Source organism: Biomphalaria glabrata, chromosome 4 (genome assembly GCF_947242115.1).
Source record: "Biomphalaria glabrata chromosome 4, xgBioGlab47.1, whole genome shotgun sequence".
Taxonomy (NCBI): Eukaryota; Metazoa; Mollusca; class Gastropoda; family Planorbidae; genus Biomphalaria; species Biomphalaria glabrata.
Genome location: NC_074714.1, coordinates 3,286,482 through 3,298,324, shown reverse-complemented (window position 1 = coordinate 3,298,324; position 11,843 = coordinate 3,286,482). Strand labels below are relative to the sequence as shown.

Sequence of the window (11,843 nt, the reverse complement as noted above, 5' to 3'; positions counted from 1 at the left end):
CTAAACAAAACATTTTATAATATATCAATTTATTACCTTTTATAAATAGCCGCATGGAATATAGTAATAAGTCTTTTTGACAAGTTTGCTGTCTTCATAAACATTAAAAGTCCAGGGTCACACTTTGTAGTCATTAGACTTTTGACCAACGTTGGTGCTTGTATTGTGTTAAGTAGGTCACTGGCTTGTTTCATCTCATTATTTCATTTCATTAAAGGATAAGTATTAATGTAAAGATAAGTATTAATGTAAAGATAAGTATTAATATAAATATAAGTATTAATGTAAAGATAAGTATTAATATAAATATAAGTATTAATGTAAAGATAAGTATTAATGTAAGGATAAGAATCAATGTAAAGACAAGTATTATATGTAAAGATAAGTATTAATGTAAAAACAAGTATTAATGTAAAGACAAGTATTAATGTAAAGATAAGTATTAATGTAAAGATAAGTATTAATGTAAAGATAAGTATTAATGTAAAGACAAGTATTAATGTAAAGATAAGTATTAATGTAAAGATAAGTATTAATGTAAAAATAAGTATTAATGTAAAGATAAGTATTGATGTAAAAATAAGTATTAATGTAAAAATAAGTATTAATGTAAAGATAAGTATTGATGTAAAAATAAGTATTAATGTAAAGATAAGTATTAATGTAAAGACAAGTATTAATGTACAGTATTAATGTAAGTCAGTCTGTTCAGAGTCTATAATAACATCCACAATGTCCACATATGGTAATAAATGCTCAACGCGATTAATCTCATACCGGTAATTAGAATTTAGAGAGTAATGCGATATATAGACCAGCCTTGAGTATAACAACCATTCTGAGACATATGGCTACATTAAAGTACAAACTTTAAAACTAGATCGTCTGCCATTGTGCATGTAAAAGATGTACTTTATCCTACCTAATATAAATAGGGGAAAAACATAAAGATTATCCAAAAGGCAAACCTAGTTTCAGAAATTACGGTCCTGTGTTTTTACCAACAAGATTTGAGTTGTCTAACTCGGTTGAGGCTGTTCATTCTAATTTCTTTTTAAAACCCTAGAGAAAGTAGAATGAGAGTACTGAAACTTACAGTTTGTGTTTGTCTGTTGGTCATAGGTAAGTACTTTGTCTTTGTTTGTTAGTCATAGGTAAGCACTTTGTGATTGTCTGTTAGTCATAGGTAAGTACTTTGTGATTGTCTGTTGGTCATAGGTAAGTACTTTGTGTTTGTCTGTTAGTCATAGGTAAGTACTTTGTGTTTGTCTGTTGGTCATAGGTAAGTACTTTGTGTTTGTCTGTTGGTCATAGGTAAGTACTTTGTGTTTGTCTGTGAATCATAGGTAAGTAGTTTGTGTTTGTCTATATATCATTGCTTAGTGCTTAGTGTTTGTCTGTCTGTCATAGTAAGTGCTTTATTATTCATAGTCATAGAATTTGATTAAAGAGGTTGTTGTTTTTTTTTATTTAAAAAATCTCTTTTTAAGTATGTTAAAAAAACATATTTTGAAGAAGTATCATTATTTTCTCAAGAAGATTATTTCAAATTGTTATGAGATGGGAATCATGGGAAATATTTTCAAATTAAACTATGATCGACGAGTGATTAGTTCACTATTCAAGGAGGGTCTCTGGTTTTATGTTTTGACTAATTCCATCTGGTAACGTGTTTATACAGTCATCAAAATATAAAGGACAAAGATATACCAATTTTAACAGGTGCCAACCTACTTACTAAATATCTGGAGAGGCTCAACACAAAATAATTATAAGTTCACTTAGTGGCATTGCTAGGCTATGGGAAGATTTATCTCCCTTACTTTTACTGATAATGTGGAATCACGACGAGACCTATATATATAATGAATTCTTAAAGTGAAAGAATAGCGAACTGTTAAAACAATATTGCAATTTATAGAGTCTCACATCAAGCAACAGATCCTCTGCTTAATGTGCCCGCGACACATTCCTTGTTATAGAAAGAGATAAAGAAGTTAAATATGCGTATTACTTTGTTATTCAAGACTGAAAATAATACTGATATTCACATTAAAGATGAAGATATTCAGTGCTTTCGTCTACTCCTTCTGAAGAGCCCCGATATTGTTAATTAGCCCGAGGCCAAATTTACTCTTACAGTGGTTCTGTGAACTTTAAACCGGTTGTAAAATAAATTTGGTTGAACAGCTTGCAAGCCGTTCGCTTTCTAAAAAAAATTTAAAAAAAAAAAAGAATATAATAATAATAATAATATAATATAGAAAGAGATAAATAAGTTGAATACGCGTAATACTTTGTTATTCTATATTCAAATAATGCTAAGATATTCGCATTAAAGAACAAAATATTCAGTGTTTGCGTGCATACATTTTGAAGAGCCCCGATATTGTTTATTATCCCGAGGCCCTTCTTTACTCTTGCAAAGGTTTTGTGAACTTTAAAACCTGTTGTTAAAAGAATTGGATAGAACAGCTTGCAAGCCATTCTTATTCTAAAAATAATCTAAAATAAAAAAGAATAAAATCAAATCAAGACCAGTAAAGATATGGCCGTTATAGCCAGGATATCTAACATGAACGATTAGATACTCATTTGACGTAATTGTCCTTTGATAAAATGAAAAGTCTAATTGATCAGATATTAACCTGTGATGACAAATGACCTGCAAATCGTTGGGTAGAGTGTCTAAATCAGGGGTTCTCAACCTGTGGGTCGCGACCCGCTTAGGGGTCGATTGACGATTTGCAAGGGGTCGCCTAAGACCATCGAAAATATGGATTGTTTTTGTCTATTCTCCTATTGCTGTGTGGATGGAGGTCACCGAAGAGTGAGATTGTAAAAAGGGGGTCGCCGAGCTTAAAAGGTTGGGAACCGCTGGTCTAAATGGTAAATATTGGATCAGAATATACATTAAGAATATCTTTTAACGAAGGGAAGCTTTTGTCAACAACTGGAAAATACGACAGACAGGGAGGTAGACTAAAGAGAAAAAAAAACAAGCCTTGATTACTACTTCTTACTTCGAATCGAGGGATCCTGGTTCGAAACCTTGTGAAGACTGTTATTTTTATTTTCGAGATTTGTTGGGCACCTCTGAGTTTACCCAGCTCTAAATGTTACCTGGCATTAGTTAGGTAAAAAGTAAAGGCGGCTGGTCGTTGTGCTGGCTGCATGAAACCCTCGTTAACCGTGGGCCACAAAAACAGATGGCCTTAACTCTATCCCTCCGTAATTATTTTCCGCGTTCGGAAGGAATTATTCATTTTTTGACATTTGCATTTCACTAGCCTTTTAGGGTTAAAACTTTAATGTTTTTCTTTTAATCAGAAAACGTTATAATTGCCTTTTTATATAGCACAAATTTGAGTTTATAAACCCAACAATTAAGTTAATTTAATGGGGTGAAATTAACGACGGTATCGTCAATCAGGGGAGAAAGAGTTAACATTATTTGCCCTATAGACCACATGGTCTGAAAGGGAACTTTTTTTGTTTAATTGTTGCAGTAGATGTTTTATATTTATTTTTGTTTTGTTTTTTTCATTGTTCCTAGTATTCACTGCTGTCCTGACACAGGCCCAATGTCGAGTTATATGCCCCATGAATCTCAAACCTGTTTGCGCCAGCAACGGTCGGACATTCATTAATGAATGTGAAATCCGCGCATTCTCGTGTCGGTAAGTAGCTTTCTTGCAGTGATCCGATGATTCATAGAGTGATCCGATGATTCACAGAGTGATCCGATGATTCATAGAGTGATCCAATGATTCATAGAGTGATCCAATGATTCATAGAGTGATCCGATGATTTATAGAGTGATCCGATGATCCATAGAGTGATCCGATGATTCATAGAGTGATCCGATGAATCACAAAGTGATCCGATGATTCAAACCAGATCTAAAACTTCATAATGCTTTTTTTTTTATTTTTACACTTACAGTGATTAATGAAATAAATATATTGAGGTTTTTTTTTTTTTTTTGGAGGGTGGAGGGGGACGATTTGTTTGGCTGAGTGCTAAAGTGTTTTGCTACCAACCAGCAAAGTTTTGAATTTGAATTTCAAGGACCACCTCTAATGGGACTTTCTGTTGGTCATTATTAGTCATTGATAATCATCGAGCATTGAAATGCATGATCTATACAATATCTGCTTTATAGATCGTAAGGTCTGAAAGGTACATCTTTACTTTTCATTTTAGCTCCCCCTAAGCCCCCCAAAAAGGGAAAAAGCTCCTATTAGTTTAGTGTCGTCTGTTCAACCGTCTGTTCCGTTTGGATTTTAAAAAAAAAATGCGTCTTGCACGTTCATAACGCTAGACGATCTATTTTTGCAAAGCCTCTATTCAAGTTAGAACTTCATGGAACCTGGTCCCTGGAACCTGAATAGCTGATCTTAAAAACGGCTCTAACGATTTTCTTAGAAATGTATTAGTTGATGTATATCGCTGAGATCAGAATTACAACTCGTTAGCTGCATGGAGAAAACTCTTATAATTTCTAAAACTAAAATACAAATAAATGAACATTTGGCTAGAGACTAAATCTAGGTCTAGAGCCAAGATCGGTTATGAAAGGACTATCGCCTTCGGGCACTTCCGAATGTAAGGCATTATTGATTCAAGAGTTTAATAAATTAATGTTCAGGTATATTGTGCGCATCGTCTTTTGAGTCTAGATTTTAAGGTCTACTTTGGAATTCGTCAGCCATAGTAGTCAGCCATAGTAGTCAGCCTTAGTAGTCAGCCATAGTAGTCAGCCTTAGTAGTCAGCCTTAGTAGTCAGCCATAGTAGTCAGCCTTAGTAGTCAGCCTTAGTAGTCAGCCATAGTAGTCAGCCTTAGTAGTCAGCCATAGTAGTCAGCCTTAGTAGTCAGCCATAGTAGTCAGCCATAGTAGTCAGCCATAGTAGTCAGCCATAGTAGTCAGCCATAGTAGTCAGCCATAGTACTCAGCCATAGTTGTCATCCATAGTAGTCAGCCTTAGTAGTCAGCCTTAGTAGTCAGCCATAGTAGTCAGCCTTAGTAGTCAGCCATAGTAGTCATCCATATTAGTCAGCCATAGTAGTCAGCCTTAGTAGTCAGCCATAGTAGTCAGCCTTAGTAGTCAGCCTTAGTAATCAGCCATAGTAGTCAGCCTTAGTAGTCAGCCATAGTAGTCAGCCTTAGTAGTCAGCCATAGTAGTCAGCCATAGTAGTCAGCCATAGTAGTCAGCCATAGTAGTCAGCCATAGTGTACAGATTAGACAATAAATGAGTATATTTCGTATGGTTGAAATTAATTGAAAGAATATTTACGTAAATTGTTTGTTAGTTTTACATGTTTCGGATGTTCCTTCAGAGTGGAGGATAGTTTACTTCCGAGTCCAAACCTCCCGCAGGAGTCCAAATTAAATTAATTTTTTTTTTTGATTACATATATATTCTAGATCTGGAAGTAGATCTAGATCTAGACTTAATCTAAAGGTTCTAAAGGTTCTAAAACAGCAGTCTATGTCTAGACTCAAGTGTTAGATCTAGACAGATCTAGACGTCCATTTCAATATCAGTAAATAGTCGCTAAACTACGCACCGCCTATTTGTCGATTTGTTAACCACCTTAGCTCACGAGGCTGACGGTGCCTAAATCAGATACCCAATTTGAACCAAATAATTTTTTTGTATTAATTTTAATATTTTTTTATATTGTAAGTTGTAAAACAGAGGTATAGTCTTTTTTTTAAATGTATTTTGTAATTATTTTTTGTGTGTTAAAGTTAAATGCCAATTCTATTTTGATTTTGTGAAATCGAACTGTTTGGTTTAAGTAATTGTTTTTTATTTCCTAAAATTAGACCACTTTTAAATGCAAGACTGCAGGGGAGGTGAGTCTGTATAATAGGTCACAGACTTCTTCATTGATAACAAAGTTTTATTGGGTACTCAGGTGATAAACATAAGTGAACGCTGTCTAGTTCGCTAAGAATGTTGCAAGACTTAAGTCTCACTCCACTAAATACACAGACTGTTTAGTAGTCTTTATTCTGTCCATTTCCTGTATAAAGAAAGCCAAAGACCCGATGACTAGAGTCCAGATTTAGCAGCGGATGTTGGATATTTAAAACTCGTAGCCTTTACAATGTTCTCTTGACTTTCACGAGGGATACCTTCCCAGACCGCCCGCCAAAGTCATACTGCAAATTGTAGACGCGGTATTCAATTTCATATACGTACGTTTGCTTATGATTGTGGTTTGAATCCAATGTTGTTAAATATATAAATATAAATAAAATATAGAAATATAAAAATAAATAAATAAATATATATATGTGTGTGTGTGTGTGTGTGAAGCGTAATCTCACGTATATTGCTTATGCAAGACACACTTACTTACGGTTAAAGACCTAATCTACTAGTCATTTTATATATGTCTCTAGCCTAATTAAGAGTGACCCATACCACTTTGAATGGTCTAACTCTAGCTAATGAATTAATATCGATCCCCTTTGATTGACCGAATTTCTCAGACCAAATTTTGTTTTGTTTATTTTTTGTTTCAGAAATCAACTGACCCTTAAACACGAAGGTGCTTGCAAAAAAACTTCATAGGAAGGAACACTACTAACTTTTATTCAAATAAATGTCGACCTATTTTTTGAAAAACATATTAGCTTTATAAGTTCTTAGTTGTATCCACCTAAGCTGGGAGCGCATTTCGTAATCTTTAGCCAGCTAATAGAAAATGAAAACTTGAATAAATAAATACCTAACTTTGACATGGTGTGTTGGTTGTTCGATTAGTTACTTTAAAACCCAAGCGTATATCAAGTCTCTTTTTGTCTCTGTCTGTCTAGTATGAATATTGAGCATGCTATAATTCTCCCACACCCATTCTCGGATCAAGCTGAAAAAGTGCGACAGTTGTTCATTGTTCGTTGACAAAACACAAATCAATAAACAAAATTAACCAAGTCATTAATTAATTAGTGATAAATAATTATTAGTGTTTGAATTTTTTTTTTTTAAATTCAAGTTGCTTAACCTTTTGACACTAGCTTAGAGAAAAATCTCACGGTTTGGCATTGTCGTGACAATTATTTTTCACATGTTTTCACATGCGCATACATTTTTTATTTTAATGTTAAGTTAAATAATGATTATTAGTTTCATTATAGATACTATTGTAACCAATACATCAGTATGTAACATTCAGTAAGTCTCAAATATTGCGTGCATCGTAAATGAACATTTACCCCCACCTCCTCCCTTTTTTTTGTGTGTAAAAAAAACGTGAAAAATGTCTTTTCTAAAAAAAAACAAAAAAACAACTTATATTAAGCTTGCCTGTATCAACAACAGAAAGTACATAACTTCAGCAACAGATGTCTGAGAAATATCCTACAAAATACACTGGTACGACAAAGTAGAAAACACCAAACTGTGGGAGATGAGTGGGCAGAGAAAATAGTGGTGCAGATCTTAGAGAGGATGTGGAGATGGATTGGTCACAGGCATTAGAGAGGAGCCCCCAGGGAACAATGTTGACATCGTGTTTATGTGTATGTGTTTGTTATTAGTATGTGGAGTTATTCCTCTTGGTAAGAAAGTTCATATCATAGTGTTGTGTGTAACCTCGTACTGTGAGAGTGTGTCAATAAATTCACTGATTAATCTGGCGTTATAGTGTTGGCGTTGTTTATGGTTATAAAGCGTAGCGTTTTATAATTTACCAACAACAGAGCTAGAGAGGCCTTAGAGTGGAGCCCCCAGGGCACAAGACGTAGAGAAAGACCAAAAAGAACGTGGCGACGCGGTGTACTAGATGAAGCCGAGAGGACAGGAAAGAGCTGGGAAGCCATTAAAAAACTAGCAAGAGACCGTGGAGAGTGGTGTGTTTTTACTGAGGCCCTATGTTCCATGAGAAACGTGTTTTTACTGAGGCCCTATGTTCCGTGAGAAACGTGTTTTTACTGAGGCCCTATGTTCCATGAGAAACGTGTTTTTACTGAGCCCCTATGTTCCATGAGAAACGTGTTTTTACTGAGGCCCTATGTTCCATGAGAGACACAGAGAAAAGATGATGATATTGACTTGTATCAATTAGTCTGCATCAGTCGAGTTATAGATCTAGACTTATAATAAAAAAGCATTTATAAAAATTTAATTTAAAAGAAAAAGGGAACAACCTGAATTCGAACTTGCGAGCTAAAGCATTTTCAAGACAAGGTGGTGACTAGTCCACTAGCGAAGAGTCTTTAAAGATAAACATTTGTAGAGTTATCTATTGTTTCTATTTCCTATTTGTGTTCACTAAGCCAGACACGGCGGCCTAATATAAGGGGGAGTAATTCAGCTGATACCACAACTTTAGTCAAATAATAATTCCTTCTCTTCATCCCATTACCAAACAAAGTAATTTTTTTACCAATAGTTGATTAACTAATTGGTTCAATTTTTTTTTTATTGATTCTTGTTTATTTCATCTATATGACTTAATTGTGCAAATTTCAACTTGCTCCTAGATAGGGTATGGAGAATATAACATGTACAAGGTTTTGGATAGTCTAACTCCCGTGGTGTATCAGCTTAGTATATATAAAAATTGAATTGTTATGTTTATGTTATTGTTAAAGAAGAACAGGTTTGACGAATTTAAATATTCAAGGACATGCATTTCATAGTTCATGACAAGAAACACTGTTCTGAACAGCATGACGTTTACCAACTTGCGATCCACAGGGCTAACCGCCGGCTAACGGTTAACAAACAACGATGGAACCGTTTTTATTTTCCTCAACTAGAGTCAGGTACCCCAGTTTTCAGTTTCTTCATAAATCTGTAAGACAGGGAAAAATGATAGCAAAAAGTTTGGAAATAGTCAAAAATCATAGAACAATAAAAAAAATAAAAAAAAACAAACAAACAAGGTTACAAACAGAGTTTGTGACAGCTTGTGTGGAAACACAAACTCAGAGTCGGCCCCCGAAGTGGTCTACTCAGGCAGGTAAAAAGTCAGGATTCAAAATTTTCAGCTAGAATATTAGAAGCTATGGGCTGAAAAGAATATCATTAACTACAATTATATCTCCGCCAACACACACACACAAAAAAAGACTTTTGTACGTATGGAAAATTTGGCAATATTATTATATAGTTAGGCCGGCTGACGATATGATTACTACATAATAGGAGATACAAACATATATTATGTTTATTCTTGTTACAATGTTAACATTAATATATATTCAATGAACTGATGATTGAGAAGATATGGTTTCAATATAAACCTGGCTTATCGGATGTTGTATGATTATCTAATTGATCGTTTTGTAAAGGGCCGATCTCTCATTCAAAGCGTCAATGAAAATAAATTCCTTTAAGCTCAATCTCAAAACCGTATCTTAAATGTGTCGCTTCGCAATGTAGTGAATAGCATAAAACTCGGCTTAGTAAATGATGTTTTAAAATATATTTTACTTATATATACAGATTAAATATATTTTTTTATATTGAAAATGTAAGGTCAATTATGTCTGTCTGTCTGTCTGGTAAAAAATTTGTACACGTTATTTATCCCACACTGTATCTCGGATCACATGGACATTTACAAAAAAATAAATAAAGTATGGCTTTTAAATAGCGCTACTTTCATGCTTATAGCATGCTCAGAGCGCTTTGGTCCAATCTCAGTTGTGGAACTGAGGGGGGGGGGGGGGAAGGAGTATCTAGGAGAAGGTTTTTCCGTGCTGCCTTTAGGCGCTCAGTAAACACAACTCTGCCCTAGTCGGGTGTCGAACCTCGCGCCCCTTTCATAGCCAAGTTCAAGCGCACTTAGCTTCTCGACCACGCACAATTATTATTATTATTTTGCATAATTATTTCTTGTACCTGACAAAACAAGAATGAAATTAAAAAACAACAACAACCAGGAAATAAAGTATTGGTAATTAATTATTTTAATTGATATAGAACCAAGGAAACATATAGTACTTGACAGATGTGGTCATGTAAGCTGCATTAGTCACCTCGAGGAGCATTGAGCCCTGAGTGAATACGTTTATTTTTATGCATTTAAAAAACGACCACGGTAACATTAACACCTTCACTGAAGTCCAGTAGGGAATTGGCGCCTACGATGGCGCCTTTATCCCGTTGATTGTTAGAAAGGTTTTTATCCAACAACCAGGCTTGGACATAGGGCTCTCAATACTTGTCCTGTCTTAGGGCTCCCAGCAGTGACGGCCATAATGACTGGGCATGAGGGGCCGTACGACGTACACGGCGCACCGCACCTCGTTTCTTAGACCCCACTCATGACAAGTGGCCGAGGGCAATGCTAACCATGGGGAGATTGCCCCGTTATTCCTATACTGTAACCGCCACTGTTCAGTGTAAGGACCGCCCCTCCAGAGTAACGGCTAACTGATGACGGACCCCTTTGTGGAACGGCGTGGCGGACTTGTTGTACTGGGGTGCGGGCTACTTGTTCCATCCCTACCCCGAGTGAGACAAAAAAAAAAAAAAAAAGCTCACCCTGGGAATCCTGCAAGGGCCTGGTTCGCTACACGTACTTGGCCTATCTAGTTCCACCCACTAGACGTTTCCACGGAGGCGCCACGCTGAGGCGACGGGTAGCTGAAATCCTCCGTAACATTTACACAGATACCCCCTTCTTTCCCCCCCCCTTTTTTTTCTTTTACAAACTGGTCCTGGCAAGTGATAGGATCATAATAATAATAATAATAATAAGGCTTGTCTTCCTGTCCGAAGATTAATGAGGATTACAGTATTTCCCGTGGCTGCGCAGCCCCAGCTGTGACCTGCATATTTTACCACATCCAGGGCAAGCATAACCATTGTCCGCAGGTTGTCGATAGGATCGTAGTACGTGGAGATAACTAAAAGCATGAAATTGAGCTAAACTACGCATAGACTAGATCTATTACAAACGCAATCACATAACCAATCCAAACAAATTGATACAATTAAACCAAGTACATTTTTAAAAATTCTTTTTACTTTTTGTTTAAGTATTTTTTTTTTTTATTTTTTTAAAAAGAAATACGACAACAATTTGTTTTAGAATGCTATTTATACTGCTGACTAGTCTAAGCGGGAACTTCTAGTTTATAAATTTTTACACCTCAATGGACCTCATTCACCAACCGTAGACTAACAACATTTAGCCACGTGGTGCTCTATCTCTTCTATAGAATTTAGGATCTCATGTTTAATTCATGATGGTTGTCACGTGACAGTTTTTTTTTCCGTTGTTTTATCAATAAGATCACGTGACTAAATGTTGTTTGTTTACGATTGGTGAATGAGGTCCATTGATATCAGGGATATTTTTTATATTTCTAGGAAATTCTAGGACCTGAATAAAAATAATCATATCAGGTTGTCTACTATGGTTTTCTCCGAAACAAGTCGTAAGGGCATGTCTATTTACACGTAAGTAAATACAGACTTTGCGAGCTATGCTGCCTTTAGGCCCTCAGTAAACGCAACTCTGCCCGAGTCTGGTGTCGAACCTCGAGACCCCTTCTAGACAAGCCAAGTTCAAGCGCACTTAGCCTCTCGACCACTATTATCTATTATTTCTATCGCCTCGTTCTATTTTAAGGTTTGTGTTCACCAAGTCTCAGACGACGACCTATAAAGGGGACTAATTCAGCTTATACCAACACTTCAGTCAATTACAATTTCAAGTGCTGTATAATAAAGTACACAAAATTGCAAGTCACAAATTTTCGTTTCATAAAACTCTTTTATCGGCCAGTCTATATTTATGTATGTCTATGGCAAAGACCTTGACTTTATATAAGGCTTATATATTTTTACTGAAGATACAATAAATA

General features: G+C 35.4%; 1 long non-coding RNA gene across 1 annotated transcript; it reads left to right on the top strand.

The window, feature by feature from the left end:
* Positions 1-982: 982 nt before the first annotated feature.
* Positions 983-6,682, top strand: LOC106069083 (uncharacterized). The gene is made up of 3 exons (XR_008777363.1): positions 983-1,122; positions 3,557-3,680; positions 6,543-6,682. It is a non-coding gene; the product is annotated as an uncharacterized LOC106069083 (long non-coding RNA).
* Positions 6,683-11,843: the final 5,161 nt, after the last annotated feature.